We start from the raw sequence: 17973 nt of genomic DNA, 5'->3' as shown, positions 1-17973 counted from the left end.
ATCGAGTTGTCAAAAAAAATTTGTTTTGGTCTTATTTATTTATAATAGTGCTTTGTATCGATATATAAGGGATATTTGTACTTTGTAATATAAGTTGAAAATACTTTTTCCTGGTTTGTCATTTATCTTTTCAGTTTAATTATATCTATAGATCTATATAGATCTATATCAGATCTATATAGATATATATATCACCATGTATATATATATATATATCGCCACACAGATATTTTTTCATTTTTACATAACTGAATTTATCAATTTTCAAATGGCTTCTGGATTTTGAGTCACATTTATAAAGACCTTCCAAGGTTATAAAGAAATTCTTCCATAATTTTCTTCTAGTAATTTTAGTATTTTTTTACATTGAAATATACGATTTCTTTGTAATTTATTACACAGTGTGAAGTATGGATCCAGTTTTATTCCAGATGGCTATCCAGTTATACCAACACCATTTATTGAAAAGTTACTCTTTTCTCTGATGATTTGCAATGTCACCTTTTTTTTTTTTAATTTTATTTTTGGCTGCATTGGGTTTCATTGCTGCACGCTGGCTTTCTCTAGCTGTGGTGAGTGGGGGCTACTCTTCGTTGCGGTGTGCAGGTTTCTCATAGTGGTGGCTTTTCTTGTTGAAGAGTACAGGCTCTAGGCACATGGGCTCAGTAGCTGTGTCTCGCGGGCTCTAGAGTGCAGGCTCAGTAGTGGTGCAAGGGCTTAGTTGCTCCATGGTATGTGGGATCTTCCCGGACCAGGGCTTGAACCCATGTCCCCTGCAATGGCAGGTGGATTCTTAACAACTGCACCACCAGGGAAGCCCCGCAATGTCACCTTTATCATATATTAATTCCTTTATCTACTTGGGTCTGTATCAGAACATTCTCATTGGTTCCATTCATCTGTATGTTTATTTATGGACTAGTCCCACATTGTTTTAATTACTGAAGCTCTGTAGTGTGTTTTAATATCTGGCAAGGCTAACCATACTACCTTTTCTCACACACAGATGTACGTATTTCTCTTCTTTTCAGAATTTTCCTGGCTATTCTACCCTTGTCTCCAATATAAATTGGAGGATTAGCTTGTCAACTTCAAAAGGAAAAAAATCAGTATTTTTATTGGAATTGTGTTAAAATTTTAAATTAACTTTGAGATAAGTGACATTTTAACAATTTTTAATTTTCCTATCCAGTTATGTCTTCTACCTGTTAAAATCTATTTTGGGTCTTCTTTTTTTCCTTTTAACTTTTCTACATATAGGTCTTGTGCATAGTTGTTAAATTTATTCCTAGGTATTTTCTCTTTCCCGTTGCTACTTTAAATAAGATCTTTCATCCTTCTATCTTCTAATAGGTTATTGTTTGTGTATATATGAGATCAACTAATTTTGCATCCTTCTAATTTACTGAATTCTTTTTTTTTTTTTAAGTCTTTATTGAATTTCTTGTTTTATGTTCTGGTTTTTTGGGCTGTGAGGCATGTGGGATCTTAGCTCCCTGACCAGAGATCAAACCCACAACCCCTGCATTGGAAGGTGAAGTCTTAACCATTGCACTGACAGGGAAGTTCCCCTCTTATTGTTTTTTTGGTTTTGTTTTGTTTTTTTGTGGTTTTTTGAATTTTATTTTTTTTTATACAGCAGGTTCTTATTAGTTATCTATTTTATACATATTAGTGTATACATGTCAATCCCAATCTCCCAATTCATCCCACCACCACCCACCCCCCGCCGCTTTCCCCCCTTGGTGTCCATACGTTTGTTCTCTACATTTGTGTATCTATTTCTGCCCTGCAAACACTTTCTTATTGTTTATAGTGATTTTTCTTGGGCTTATAGAGATAAAATCTTATCATCTGTACATAGTGACTATTTTTTCTTCCTTTCCCATTTTTATACTTGAAGTCTTTATCATGTCTGATTACGATTGCTAGTATCTTCAGTAAAATTGTAACTAATAATGGTGATAGCAAAGCACTCCTGTTTTATTCCTGCCTCTAGCATTTCCCTGTCAAGCAGCATGCTGGTTTGGGGGGATGATACAGATGTATTTTATCACATTAAAGAAGTATTCATCTGTTCCTATTTTGAGTGCTTTTTATCAAGTTGTTGAAACCATGAGCATTTTAATAAACGCCAACTACAGCAAAGTTATCCTTCTGACCTAACTGTCTTCCAACCTCCAATCTCTTGCTGATGTCTCCCATTGGCTGGTCATAATAGAAGACAGAAACGAAGGGAGTCCTAAGTGTCAGCTTCCCAGAGTACAGAGCATGGTAGAGAAGAAGGATAGAGGGTAGATCTGGAAGAGCAGACAGGGTATATCCCATACAGAAGCCAAAAACAGATAACAAAACAAAAACAAAAGATTAATTTCACTCTCTTCATTAATTGAAAACAAAAAGATTATTATAGGTGGCTAAAGCAATTCTCTTGAAGCTAGTAGCATTACCTTTGTTTATTAAAAAAGTAAAAGAAAAGTGTTGGGTCTCAGTCTTAGGCATTTTAACACAGAAAGTTGCTGGTACTAACCTTTTCTAGGTCTAATGTTAGCAGGCAGGGATTGCATTTCCCAGTCAGGATTGAGCTTCTTGAATGTAGTTTCCCTCTATATCTAGTACCTTATTTTTAAAACCTTGCCACTCCTTCCCCAGATCTAAAAATAATGTTCTAGTGTGATGGATATTAGATGGGTCAGTTGTCAGCACCGGAACCAGACACTGTATCTTCTGGGAAGGACCCAGCAGAACATGCCCTTTCTACCAGCACCTTGGCCAGGCTCCAGGGGTATTCCGTTCAGGCCTACCTCACATGCCCCTGCACATCAACAGGCCTGGCACTGGGGGCAGAGATTTCACCTGACTGTACCACATGATGCCCTCTCTGATGGACTTGCTTCCCTTCTGCCAGACATCTGGAAACTGTTCCAAATTCTGCAGCAATCCCGACCTCCTGCTGCAAAGGCTGCATATTCGGGAGACATTGTGGGTCAGAGGGTTGCCAGATAAAATACAAGATGCCCAGTTAAATTTGAATTTCAGATAAACAATGAATAATTTTTAGTATATCATGAATATTGCAAGGGACATCCTTATACTAAATTATAAAAAACATATTTTTTTATGTGAAATTCAGACTCAACTGGGTGCCCAATTTTTCTCTGCTAAATCTGGCAACCCTTATCACAAATAATCCTTCACTATGCTTCCCATCCCCTCCCCCAATTTCAAAATCCCTCCACTGGCATCAGGTTCACTAAAGTGTTAAGACAACCTGAGAGGGGTATTAATTACACAGGTCATAGTTAGGATTCACTTTTGAGGCCTTGGCCTCTGACTTTAACTCCCATTAACAGTGACGAGTTTTTCTGATCAGTAAATTTGTAAGTGTTATTTCGGCACTAAGAGAGACATTTCAGTGGTGGTGGAGAACAAGTGTGGGGCATGAAAAAAGTAGATCTCAGCAGGTGTGTGTAGGAATAGGGACGGGGGCAGGGGTGTCCAGGCATAGCTTAAGGGAATGCCCACAGGAAAGAGAATGTTGAAGTGAACGTTTACCATCTGACAATTTTGCCTGACTGGGATCCTTGCATTATTCCTTTCTTGCTCCCCCCTCTCCTTCTCGTCTCATCCCCACACACTCATCCCCAGGTGCAGGGCATGAGCTAGAGGCTGCATCCCAGCAGAACAGAAAGCAGGAGGCCTGGTGAAGGAAACAGCTACCAAGTAACCAAGGGCTGGGGGCAAAATAGGCCAGGAGGAGAAGTAAAACCAAGAAATATTTAAAAATTAGATGCCTGACATTTAAGGAAAAAGTCCAAAGTTAGCCAAGAATAACTGCCTACTGCAGGATTCAAAACCTCTGAATGACAAAACTTCTGAAAGAGGAAGCGATGGTAGCACGGGGCACCCTGCTGACCCTTCTCCCTGCCTGACCACTTCTCCATTCCACCCTCCACGCAGCCACATGGAGCACAGACAAGACAGAGCGGCCCTCTCCTAGCAGGCTCTGTGAACTGCATGGCTGAGGCAGACCCAGTGGCCCTCTCTAGGAAGTCAATAAAGCAGACCACAGCCTTATTTTCTGAGACTGACTCAATCCACCTGGCTTTCCCAAATGCAGTTGGCCCAAGAGGCTAAGAGTTCAGTCAGCCATGAGGCAGACACAACCTTACCTCACATGGCTGCTTCCACGTGGCATCCAAGTTCATGCCTGGATACTGACCGTTCAGGGGAGCGAGCCGGGGTTAAACTGTGCCGTGTAAGTTTGTGTTGCTGTCATTTCTCCACCTGGGGTTTTCGAGCTGTACCAAGCAGCCGTGGGGCCTTTGCTGTCAGGGCTTGCGCAAATCTGACTTGCCCAGAGAATCAGAAGAGTTTGGGGCTCCCAAGCAAGGAGAGTGGTCAACTCGTCCTGGTTTGTCCAGGACTTTCCCAGTTTGAGCACTGCAAGTCTCACACTCCAGGAAACCCTTCGGTCCCAGGTAAAATGTGGTCATTCCACAATCAAGACACCAAAGCTTTGGCACCTGTATATCAGTTTCTACGGCTGTAAAATGCTGGGATCGGCCAACACAGCTTCTAACGTTCCTGCTGCATCTAATAGTCTATGATTCACCCTCACGCTCCTGACCTTACCCGCCAGCTCCAAACCAAATTCACTTGATCCAAGCCCCGAGCTCACATAATCTGATGATAAACTAATCATCAGTGTGTTAACAGGGGAAGTTGAGAGGAGTTTAACAATGGTTCTAGGAGGAAGGCATGTGGTCACAGGTGAGTGGTTCCAGCGGTGGGAGTTCAGCTGGGGAGATGGGGTGTATGCCTCTGTGCCATCCTGAGAGGAAGATACATTTAGGCAGGCAGGTTGGGAGGCAGCCAGCCTGACAGAGCTGGTTTGATGGGCTGGTTTCAGCTTCACAGCAAAAACAATAGCCACAGGCAGGGCAGTCTTGTCTGGCTCCAGCCAACTTTCACACTATGACGTGAATAAAGCCAGTAGTTGAAACCTCAGACTGGAGAAGAAAGGAAGTCATCTACTGATAGCACTGTTTATTTATTTATTTATTTTTTGCGGTACTTGGGCCTCTCACTGTTGTGGCCTCTCCCGTTGCGGAACACAGGCTCCGGACGCGCAGGCTCAGCGGCCATGGCTCACGGGCCCAGCCGCTCCGCGGCATGTGGGATCTTCCCGGACCGGGGCACGAACCTGTGTCCCCTGCATCGGAAGGCAGACTCTCAACCACTGCGCCACCAGGGAAGCCCTGTTTATTTATTTTTGAATGCATTTGCTCAGAGCCCTAGCCTGCCATCTGAAATACAGATATGCAGCTACCATTTTGGGGGTAGGTAAGAGTTCAAACTCTGGAATCACAACCTACTAACTGGGCAAATATTAGGTTGAATCATACGAACTTGCTGATATTAGACTTTTCTGACCTGCAAAAACAGGAATTCCACATGGCTCAGGTTAATAACTTATCTCTTTTCCTTGGTTTCCTCATGTGTGAAATGCAGATCGGCACCAACCTGGAGGGGACGCAGAGAGAAGACAGGGAGGTGCTCAGATAGCCCCTGGCTCACACCCCCTGCTCAGTGATGTCCACTCTACCGCTGCCGCCGCCTCGGCCTCTGCCGCTATTGGTGAAGAAGAACGCGGGGTCCATCAGCTGAACCCCGGGGGACCCAGACTGTTTCTGAGACATGTGACACTGACAAACCAAAGCAGATTAGTCATCTTAGCTGAATGTGGACCTTCATTCTAATCCCAGGGTTAGGAAAGAAGAATAAGGTTCATACCACAGATTTTTCAGGTCATTCTGAGAACTGAAGATTTTGCCTTTCCTCTCAGTCCAGAACAATCAGTTCCAATACCTGGCAAAGGGCTTTTATGATGGGGTTTTGCTGTAACAAAACTGGGCCCCACCTTTAGCCTTACATCTGTGTTTCTAGCTACCACACACACGCATCCATCTTATCAATTTAATTATATAGGCACACAAACACACACATTGGGAAGCACATGCAAAACAAAGGAGAGAGCCTTATCATTATCAGAGTGCAAAAAAGTTACACTGGATTTCTTCTCTCGGTAACTAACAGGAAGCAATAAAGAGGAAACAAAACATTTTGCTGTGGTATTATCATCATAATTCAATAACATTTATTAACTTAAGCAAATTCACTTGGCTTTTTATAGCTCCAGGAATCTAGGAAATAGCTTCCTTTACACATAATGAGGAAGTGCATCTTTAGGTCTCTTAATATGTTTCTTCCCTGTAACATTCCTGCGTTTTGTCTGTTCTCTTCGAGTTCATTCCCTTGATGCTAAAGCAATCTGTTCACACAAGAACAGGGAACACTACAATCCTTAGGTCAAAGGATAGCTGGGGGAGACTTTGGATTCCAAAGCCAGCGCTTCCCTACTCTGTAGACCCCATAGTTATGATGTCACACATCTAAAAAAGAAAACCACCTTGGGCCTGGCTTGGTTTAAATTCTCTCTCAACAGGCCTCCTTTAAATGTGAGAAAGTTCAACTCTCAACATGTATTAACAAAAGGTGTTTACAACAGAACACCTGGTTGTGCCTTATAATGGCTTTGCTCTGTGAATTAATTCCTTTGTCCTTCCTGGTGACAAAGGTTGAGCTTTGGAACTTCTGGGTATGGCTAGGCAGGGCATTTTTGCTTGGCGTGGCTCTCTTAAATGGGTAGAAAAGGCTTGGTTGGGCACCTGGTATTTTGTGGCCAGTAATTATACAACAATTGTTACTGTGCATTACCGAAACTTCAGTTTTTGACCAGAGGCCAGTTGCACTCTAAAACAAACATCTTTTGAAAGCCTAGTGTGTTTTGAAATGATTCTAAAATCCACTTTGCAAATAGGATTTGGTACAAGTCAGATTTTTTTTTTTACATGATGCTCTGCTTTAAGGCAGCATTTCTTTGCCTGTCAGTTGGTCTGACTTCTGCAGCTCTTACAAGTGATCTTTCCACTTAAGTCGTCTTAATGCTTCCTTTTCCCATCATCACTATGGATGACATGTACAATGACATGTCCTCCTGGGAACAGATTACCTCTACGGTGCATGCTCATAACCGAGGTAGGGGAAGTGATAAACATTTAAACACACAGAGAAACAAATCCCCTTTTCCACATTTAGAAGACTAGGGAATCATCTATAGACAGGTTTTCCCAGCTGTGGGTTTTCCTCTGAGAAGACCAGGTCCTCAGTTCTTAAGTGAAAACTTGATCACCCAGATTGTCAGATCAATCCTTTGCGGGTGGAGCCATAGGGGACAAGGTGGAGGAGGGGGAAGTGTACATTTAAAGACCAATCAGGCAGAAAGGGGTCTAACCTGCTAGTTCCCAAATATAATAACTTCCATCAATGCCTCTTCCCCTCACTGTTAGTTGCAGGAAAATGACACAGAGACTTCACTCCACCAGGACCTGCTGAAGTTACATGTGATACACATGTGATTGAGAAATGGTTTGTTTCTTGGTATTCCCTGTCCCCACCTCCATGCCTTGGACAGCAGGCCCTTGTTTCATTGCCTCAAGGTAGGGGAATGACGTGACAGGATAAAAAGCAAAACAAGGACGAGAAACTTCTCTGAGTTGCGTTTTGTGTTATAAATGCCCTCAGAGGACTGGAGAGGATTTGGTGTATAGCCAAAGTTATTCGGAGGGAAAAGGTTTGGGGAGAGTGGGTTTTCCCTGGAAGATGAGGAAACACTTCCTCTCACTGGGGTGGGAGGAGAGATGGATGAAAAATGAGAGAGCAAAGGCCTGAGTGCGTCCTTCCCTCCTCCCCTCCCCTCCTTCCTCGGAAAGGCACAAGCCTGGAGAGAAGAATGGCTGTGGGGTGTGGGCCTACGAAGCTTCCCGGACCCTGGAGTGGCCCCAAAGTAGCAGGGAGCTGCTGGACACACATGGGCCGTGTGGGCAGGAAGGAGGCACACATGCATCACTATCAGTGGGGAGACTAGAAGGAACTGTAGTCATCTGGGTTGGTGCCTTCTCAAAGAGCTGACTTAAGGAGCACATGGATCCCCCAGTACCTTGGCACTAACCCCTGCACCCCCGCCATGTCCCACCCCAAACCCAGACACGCCCTCGAAGGCAGAGAGATATAAAATGACGGGACTCATTGCTGACACCTTCCAAGAGAGAGCAGGGGCTTAAAAGATAAATTAGGTTGATTTATAGTAGAATAAAAATATATTTCTTGCACACTTGGATCTGTGCCTAATCTAGTCTGAGCTTCTGGGGTAGACAGGGTGGTGTAGTGGAGAGACTGCCAACCTAAGAGAGAGCTCTGTCACAGTACTGTGTGACTTTGGACAAGTCATGTGACTACTCTGGGTCTCGAGGTCCTCAATCATTTCCCCTATTAAATCCGTCCTGACAACTTACAGCGCTGTTGTGAGGAATGGGATGTTGCACGTGGATGTCACAGAATACAGTGCAAAGCAAGGAGGCAGCCTAAATGGTATCAAATGCAAAGCATAATTAGAAGAAAAATACTACATAATAACTCACCTTGGAGAAACTTGCAGGAAAGATTGGCGAGACACCCATCAATTTCGTTTTCTCTTCCTGGCACACAAAAGACATTTCCTGGCTTCCTTGCAGTTAGGATGGGACCCTGTGATTGGGTTCTGCCAGTGGGATGTGGCAGAAGTAGTGGACGTAGCCACAGACTTTAACGTACTCCTTTCTCCCTTGGTGGCAACTGTTGAGGCCAAATGTTGAAGCATTTTTTGTTTGTTCGTTTTGTTTGTTTTTTAGGCCGCACCATGCAGCATGCGGGATCTTAGTTCTCCAACAAGGGATCAAACCCATGCTCCCTGCATTGGGAGCACGGAGTCTCAACCACGGGACCACCAGGGAATTCCCAAGCTGATGGCATTTTAAGATGAAAGGAGCCTGAATCCCAAAGTCACCACTTGAAGGAGTCACCCAGGAGAGCCCCCTACCTACACTGAATTGTGGTGTAAGATGTAAACTTTTATCATGTTAAGTCAATAATATTTGGGGGTTATGTGTTAATGCAGCCTATCTAGCCTCTCCTGACTGGCATAGTACTAGAATAATAGAATAATAATATAATGATTATTATATATATATACACATATCACGTATAACATATATTATGAGATGTCTCAAGGCATGAAGAAGTGGCAAGTCTATATCTTTCCTTCCATATTATAAAGAACATAAAATTCAGGGCTTCCCTGGTGGCGCAGTGGTTGAGAGTCCACCTGCCGATGCAGGGGACATGGGTTCGTGCCCCGGTCCAGGAAGATCCCACGTGCCGCGGAGCGGCTGGGCCTGTGAGCCATGGCCGCTGAGCCTGCACGTCCGGAGACTGTGCTCCGCAACGGAAGAGGCCACAACAGTGAGAGGCCCGCGTACCGCAAAAAAAAAAAAAAAAAAAAGAACATAAAATTCAATCTGTGCTGTTCTTGGGCAAAGATGTCATAGGCACAAGTTACAATGACATCCCTGTCTATGGCTTGCTCAGAGGGAGCACATTCACCAATAGACCTGGGGGAAATCTCTCACCTGGAGTTGACAGACCCCAGGCCCTCTGCACCACCTCACCACAGCTGCTGAGATTTTACCTGCATGACTGCTGCCCGGTCTTAGCTGGGAGACAGCACCCCCTCCCTCCTCGGCTCATATTCTCCATGGACACTCAGCATTCGAACAGGGAGGACCCAGAAGATGCTCTTGGATCCAGGCAATGAGGAAACCCATTCTGTAGGGAGCACAGCTGTTACAAAACATCTCAAAGCAGTAGGTTTTGTTTGTTTGCTTATTGTCATCTCCATTCCCCAAACAGTTCCAACATACACACATTTGCTGCTTAACTCCTGCTCAAGTCACCAAAGCAGGTGGTACTATTGACTGTACTCAGAGACCAAAATTTCCCTGCAGCCCGGGAGGCTGTCCAACTGCAGACAGCAGGACAGTCATGCTTTCTCCAGAAACCACACTCTCTTTGTCCAGGACTGGCAAGAGAGCCCAGTTATCCTGGAAGGTCCTGGGCTTCAAATTTCCTCTGCCTCAGGTCCGGTCACCACACCCTCTCTGGATAAGGTTTTATTCTAATACCTTTGACCAGTGGGAATGATCTTTAGGGAGGGTTGGTTCCTTCATTCCTTAACAAAGACTACCCTCCTTTGGACCAGTTAGCTGTCTTTGATCCATAGCAGAGAATCCTGCCCAGTGGGCATGCATACTTGGGCCATTGGTCACACAGGGTGAATGAGGAACCATGAATACAATGGGAAATTTGTCAGCATAATAGAATGAAATCTCAATGCTGCTATCCTGCTGAAGCCAGGTAAGTGCAACTGTACCATCATCTTTGAATAAATGGTACTGACCTTCAGAAAAAGAAAGCATTAATATACTTTCTCTAGGTATTATTATTATTGTTATTATTACTGATGTGCTGAGAATTGGTAACCTGAAGGGTAAAAATACTTTAGCTGTTTTTCATTGTTGCTTTCTAAAATAAACGCTTTAAAAAAAACTAATATGCGCTTGTTGTGGTAAATTTTCTAAATACAGAAAGGTACACAAAATGTTTTAATAATGTCTATCAGCTTGTCTTGTGATACAGAGAGCTATGTACATGTCTATCTCCCTTCTACATTATATAGTTCTTGAGGGAAGAAATCATAGATAGCATTTCTTCATCTTTGTGTAGCCCAGGACACCAGTTTGTGGAATGAGTGTCATTCAATGAATTTGGGAAAGTTGGTGTTCTCACCTGCCTTTGTGGACCAGAGTCTCAACAGTTGAAAACAAAATTTAAAAAGATACCTGTAATAAAGACTACCTACACCCAGGTGGAGTGTTGCATGACCGTGGTCTCTGAAGTCAGACAGACATGGCCTGGAACCCATCTCCAATCTTAGCAGTGTGTCCCCCGGCAAGTTATTTCAATGCTCTGAGTCTTGTCTGATGAATTGCCCTCATTCCTGGACCCAAGCTTATGGAATGATCACTACTTGAAACATTAATCCCTGGAGGTGGCCCAATTTTAGCGCTTTAAATCCCACACCTTGGAAAATTCCTTAATCTCAGGCAACCAGGAAGGTTGGTCACCCTACGGAGAGGTAGGACAAATCACACACTGGCTCTTAAAGCTTTTGTGTAGAAGCAAAACACAACACTTCTGCTTATTTCAGTGACCCAAGCAAGTCACACGGCCACAGAGAACTCCAAGGGGGTGGGGAAGTGCCATCCTACTATATTCCCGGGAGGAAACCTGGAAATATTTGATTGCCACCTGCTTCACCCTTCCCACTCCCATCGGGGTTTATAGTCCCCTTAGGGTGACATTCAGCTCTAGCACCTGATTTTAGCACACTTATTGTCAATGGATTTTTATTCCCCACACTCCACTCCAAGAACGGCATTGGTAGTAAGTTGGGCCGTGGATGCCAAAGACAGAATCAGCTTCTCCTTCAGTGACATCCATTCATTCATTTATTGATTAGTGGATTCACTGACTAGACAAAACGCTGATTGAACCCCTCTTTTGTTGGAGATGTGATATGATGTGATCTTCAGTACAAAATATTTAAGTACAAGAAATGGTGAGCTGGTAAAATTAGGTTTTTACTGTGCCATTTACAGATCTCATTTCCCCCATTAAATTATTTTGTGGATAATTTGATATTTTCTCTCCTGCCTCTTCTCAGTGTTCACTAAAGACTGAATTTGTAGGCTTCAAGTAAGTAACACTCGGGCTTCCCTGGTGGCGCAGTGGTTGAGAGTCCGCCTGCCGATGCAGGGGACACAGGTTCATGCCCTGGTCCGGGAAGATCCCACATGCTGCAGAGCAGCTAGGCCCGTGAGCCATGGCCGCTGAGCCTGTGCTCCAAAACGGGAGAGGCCACAACAGTGAGAGGCCCGCGTACCGCAAAAAAAAAAAAAAGTAAGTAACACTACTAAAGGGCTCAAAGTAATAAGTTCATACCTGCTCAGCCAAAGAGCATTGCCCACCCATGGCTCTGCCTCCTGCGTTAGGTGCAGGGTTTGGGGAAGGGGGCAGGACTTAATATTGGGAAGTTGTGATGCTCCTACATATTTATTAGTCTCCGCAGCTTGATTTTATGCTCTAACTGTGCCATTAGCCATTCCCAGATGCAGGGGACTGCTTCCAAAGGTCTAGGTCACAGTGGTTTCAATCACCTGGGGAGCACTGAAAAACTCATGCCCAGGCTACATCCCAAACCAATTAGATCAGAATCTCTGGGGTGAGGTAAAACTCAGGCATTGGTATTTTTAATGTTTCCCAGGTGAGTCCATTGGCCTAGGACTGTGGTTCTAAATATGAAACATATATCAGAATCAGCTGGAGGGCTTGTTAAACCATATCCACTGGGTCACGCCCACAGAATTTGTGATTCAGTAGGCCTGGGGTGTAGCCTGAGAATTTGCATTTCTAACAAGTTCCCAGATGATAATTATGCTGCCATTTGGAGACCACATTTTGAGAACCACTGTTCTAAGAGACCTTCAGCATCCTTAACAACTGAATGGAATGGGCATGGGCTAGTGGCAGGGAGGCCTATTCTAGATGTTTATTACCTCTGGAGAATCCGCTCAGGTTGCACTCCCAACTCAGGTCTGCTTGCGAGCAATCTCTATAAGAAAGAGGTGAAATAAAATGGCCTTGTAGATAGTTGTGAGGTTTAAGTGAGATAAGGCATACCAAGCCCTTAGTGCAAAAGTGGCCACAAAGTAAGCACTCAAACGATGCTAGCATGCAATGCTAAACCATTTTTCCCCAGAAACCCAGGAGTGAACAGGAACATCGGAGAAGGGGCTGAAACCTCCATACCTCCCACGAGTCTTTCTTCTTTTCTTGCCCGTTCTCTTTTAAAATAATTTTTGAAAAGGAAATAAATATTTATGATTTAAAATACATAATCGTACAAAAGGATGAGAAGTAATTTTGCCTCCCCCAGAAGATCTCTAATCCTCCAATTCTGCCCACAGAGATAAGCACTAGTTCCAGTTTCTTACATATGCCTCCGGACGCCAGGCTCAGCGGCCGTGGCTCACGGACCCAGCCGCTCCGCGGCATGTGGGATCTTCCCAGACTGGGGCACGAACCCGTGTTCCCCGCATCAGCAGGCGGACTCTCAACCACTGCGCCACCAGGGAAGCCCTAGGGGCATTTTTTTTTTAGCTAAAACTACAAGTAAGTATGTGTGTGTGTCCACCTCTTTTTTAAAAGTATTAATGATAGAGGGCCTCCCTGGTGGCACAATGGTTAAGAATCTGCCTGCCAATACAGGGTACACAGGTTCGAGCCCTGGGCTGGAAAGATCCCACATGCCGCGGAGCAACTAAGTCCGTGCGCCACAACTACTGCACCTACGCTCTAGAGCCAGTGAGCCACAACTACTGAAGCCCACATGCCACAACTACTGAAGCCCATGCACCTAGAGCCCATGCTTCGCAACAAGAGAAGCCACTGCAATGAGAAGCCCGTGCACTGCAACGAAGAGTAGCCCCCACTCGCCACAACTAGAGAAAGCCCACGTGCCGCAACGAAGACCCAACGCAGATAAAAATAAATAAATAAAATTATTAAAAAAAGTATTAATGATAGCGTGTTATATACATTCCTTTTGCAATTCTTTTTTTTGTGTGTGTGTGGTACGCGGGCCTCTCACTGTTGTGGCCTCTCCCGTTGCGGAGCACAGGCTCCGGACACGCAGGCCCAGCGACCATGGCTCACGGACCCAGCCGCTCCGCGGTATGTGGGATCCTCCTGGACCGGGGCACGAACCCGTGTCCCCTGCATCGGCAGGCGGACTCTCAACCACTGCGCCACCAGGGAAGCCCTGCAATTTTTAAAAATATTTATTTGGCTGCATTGGGTCTTCGTTGCACCATGTGGGATCTTGGTTGCAGCACGGTGGCTCTCTAGTTGTGGCGCAGGGCTCTAGAGTGCACGGGCTTAGTTGCCCCACAGCATGTGGGATCTTAGTTCCGACCAGGGATTGAACCCACATCCCCTGCATTGGAAGGCAGATTCTTAACCACTGGACCACCAGGGAAGTCTCTGCAATCTTTTTTTAATGTACATACTTGTGCAAGCTTTTTTTTTTTCACTTAGGACTACATCTTGGGGATAGTTTCATATTAATGCATATAAATCTACATTATTCTTTTTCATGAGTCTGCATCATCCCACTGCAACTATGTAGCGTAAATTACTTAAACAGTCTTCTATAAATGGATGTTTAGCTGTTTTCCTGTTTGTTTGTTTTTGCCATTATAAGCATTCAAACAGCCAGTCAAACAGACCTATCAGGTAAATTCATTAAGGTGAAATTGTCGCATCAAGATTACGTCCAATTTCCTTTTGGATCCAAACTGCCAAACTCCCTGGGAACTTCCAAGGGGTGGTATAGTAGCAAAGGTTCTGCTGCCAGGCTGCAAGCGTTCAGCCACTGGTTCAGCCACTTACTAGTTGTATAACCTGGGGCAAATGACTCTGCATCCCTGTGCCTCAGTTTCCTCATTCACAAAGTGATGAGAGTAACAGTTCTTTCCTCACAGGGCTGTTATGAGGACTAAATGAGAGAAGAGCTGTGAAACAGTACAACAACTGACAAAGCAAGTCCTTGGTAACTCCGACTCCAAACAGAAAAGGTCAGAACAAGATGAGTAGAATCCATGAGACAACGGTGGGTAACCCAGATTATCCCATCTTGGGTGGGCCTCTGCTTCCATGAGGCACCAATAGTTCCCAATGACCCCATATCTGGGGTTCAAGTAGGCTACACTGATAGGGCTTGTGTTAGAGGGCGTGACATGCCTAAGGGGTCAGGCAATTTCACAAGGACCATTGTGACTTCCCTGAGGATCAGGCCCCTGCCTTTGCTTTGGGTCCTGTCACAGCAACTAATACAACTAAGTGCGGGGTTCCAGCACTACAGCTTCTAAGGGAGTGATGTGCCAAGAGTGAGATTTAATGCTGACGACAGGTGTAGGAGGCTTACTTGGGGAAACCAATACTGCAAGAAGTGAAGCGACTTGCCCAAGATTACACAAAAGGAATGATGAAGGTGGAATTAGCAATTAGCATAGTAGAAAGCATTGTCTTTCAATGGTGCAAAACAGTCTCCAGCTCTCTCTCTCTCTCTCTCATTTAAGGCATGGTGTTGGCCATGTAAAGAAATGATGGTGGTGATAACGATGATGCCTATGACAACAGCAGTTAACTAACGTGGATTGAACACTATGGGCCAGGTGCTGTGCTAAGCATTTTATATGGATTATTTTACTTAATTCACTCAACCCTCCGGTTGAGTGTTCACTAGGTGCCAGGTGCTCTTCTAAGCACTTTATACGTTCAGATTCATTTCATTGTCACAACAATCTCATGAGGTAGGTACTAATACTATCTCATTATACAGATGATGAGCTGTAGAAAGATTAGCTAACTTCTAAAAAGCTAGTGAACAGTGGATTTGCAGTTCTGACCCAGATATTCTGGCTGTTTTTTGTTTGTTTTTTAAAACTTCTGACGCAGGAGGTTGTATTAGTCACACTCCTTAGTCTGTAGTACCCTCTCCTTATCAGTCTCTGCAATGCCCCCCTCTTGTTTTATCAATCAGTCATCTCACTTTATTTGGGTCCCCCCCACCCTCCTCCTTTGGCCTACAAGCAACCATTCTACTGTACTTAATGTGTACCTTGCTGTTTGTGTGAGTTGCAAAATCTGTGTTGTAACACAGGTCGTGTTATGTTGTGTGCAGTTTCTTATTCACTGTTCCAAGGGCAGCAAAAGCCTGTGTCATCATTATGTAAGACCACTGCTGCTAAAGGCTGCCCCCAAATGCTTGAACTATACTAGATAAGTTATACTACCATACTAGAAAAGTTAACTCACACACTGCCCTCTCTGCTGATGAGCATGAGCCAGAAAGTGAGTCTGAGAGCATGGAAATCATGTCGTCTTGGTTCCATTTTCAACTAACACATTAGGGTTACTACAGTTACAATACATCTGGAAAGGTCAGCAGGATGAAAGGATAAACTAGAGATCAGTGAACGTCCAAAGGTTGGTTGGGAGTCTGGCCCCTCTTACTTCCAACAGCTCCCCTAACCCCAGGTCACCCCAAATAACAACAAACCATATAAATATGATGGGCTTGCCATAAAACATGGCTTAGGGCAAATCCCTTAGCCTCCCACTTGCAAACAGATTATCACCCCAAGTCTCTGCAGAGGGCTGGGTCCATCTATGCTGGAGCTTTAGGAAAGCACCCAACTCACATATCCAAGTCAATTCCTGATGGAAAAAAATATTCTAAACCTAGAGGTGTAATTAAATGTGTATAAACCAATACAGTCACCTCAAACTCAGACTCATTTGCGGCGAAAAGCACTTCCACTGTTCTCTAGTGTTCAAAAATTCCACCTGCATCTCTACCACACTGACCAGCCCCCATTTCTCTCCTCCTCCCCCTACCTACACTACTTTCTTTCTTGCTATCAGGACTTTTATTGGTTGAATTGTATCCTCCCCAAAAGGAATGTGGAAGTCCTAACCCTTAGTACCTCAGAATGTGTCCTTATCCATAAATAGGGTCATTGCAGATGTAATCAGTTAAGATAAGGTCATCAATCCAACACGACTGGTGTCCTTATAAGAAGAAGGCCCTGTGAAGGCACAGAGATACATGGAGAATGCTATGTGACAATGGAGACAGAGACTGGAGAGATGTATCTACAAGCCAGGGAACACCTAGGAATGCCAGTCATCACCAGAAGCTTGGCAAGAGGCATGAAACAGATTCTTCTACACAGTCCTCAGAAGGAACCAACCTTGCAAACACCCTGATTTTGGACTTCTAACCTCCAGAACTGGAGAAGTATAAATTTCTTTTGTTTTAAACCACCCAGTTTGTGGTACTTTGTTATGGAACCCCTATAAAACCAAGACTGGACAGCCCTTTCTAAGCCTGAGATCCATAGGGAGACATTCTAGCAAGGCTTTGACCAGCACCCCTGGTTCCATCACCCCTGCCCTCCCTAGGCAGCCAATACTGCTGATCCCTACTCTGGATAGGACACACTATCTAATTTCTCTGCTCCTGTCCACAGGCTATCAGGTGATAGTGAAATCTGATGAATTGGTTATGATGCAGAGTCATTGTCACCCTTTCCCCAATATGAGTGTACCCCAAGGACTCACCCTTGGTCATCTTTTGCCACTCTTTCTACTCTCCCTTGGTAATTTAATCCAGTCTTCTGTTTCTCCATCTACTGGTATAACTTTGCAGGTCATCTGAAAATCTTTCCAGTCCTGAGCTTTTCTCCCAAGGCCTACATTTCTAGCTGCCTCCTGGACATCACTGCCCGATTGTCTCACTACATTAAATTCCCTGCGTCAACAAATGAACACACTGAGATTCTCCCCCCAAACTTGCTAGGCCCTTACTTTTATCTGCCTACTCACCCAAGCCAGAGAGCCCCTCCTTGCCTTCCATATGCAACACCCATCAAATTCAGTAAACTCTAACTACCCCAATATCTCATATCTGTTCTTTCTCAGTTCTCACCACCACCTTTACCTTGTTACTCTCACCATACAAGTGGACTAATACATTAGCACTCAGGAAACGGCAGCTGTTACAATCACATTCATCTCTCTTCTAATACATGTCACACCTGGTTGCTGAGTTCAGAAAGCATGGTCGTGAGCACACCACTTTCCTGCTCAAAAACCTTCAATGGCTCCCTATTGCCCAAATTATAAAGGCTGAACTCCATTGCCTGATACAGTTATACCTTGTTTTATTGCTCTTTGCTTTATCACGCTTTGCAGATATTGCCTTTTTTTTTTTTTACAAATTGAAGGTTTGTGGCAATCCTGCATCAAGGAAGTCTATCAGAGCCATTTTTCCAACAGCATTATTTTTTA

The 17973-nt window shown here is 44.3% G+C and overlaps 1 protein-coding gene across 2 annotated transcripts in view; it reads right to left on the bottom strand.

Moving 5' to 3' along the window:
* NFE2L2 (NFE2 like bZIP transcription factor 2) overlaps positions 1-17973 on the bottom strand; it is a 183834-nt gene that overhangs the window by 50125 nt on the left and 115736 nt on the right. Inside the window, exon 2 of one of the 2 annotated variants that reach the window (XM_082658477.1) lies at positions 12615-12670. The exons of the other annotated variant lie outside the window; for it this stretch is intronic. The gene's annotated coding sequence lies outside the window, so the exon portion shown is untranslated. The remainder of the gene's footprint in view (positions 1-12614; positions 12671-17973) is intronic. 2 annotated transcript variants of the gene reach the window in all.

Source organism: Grampus griseus (genome assembly GCF_964374135.1).
Source record: "Grampus griseus genome assembly, chromosome: 7".
Lineage (NCBI taxonomy): Eukaryota > Metazoa > Chordata > Mammalia > Artiodactyla > Delphinidae > Grampus > Grampus griseus.
Note: the sequence above shows the minus strand (reverse complement) of the source record. Positions and strands in the feature narration are given on the sequence as shown.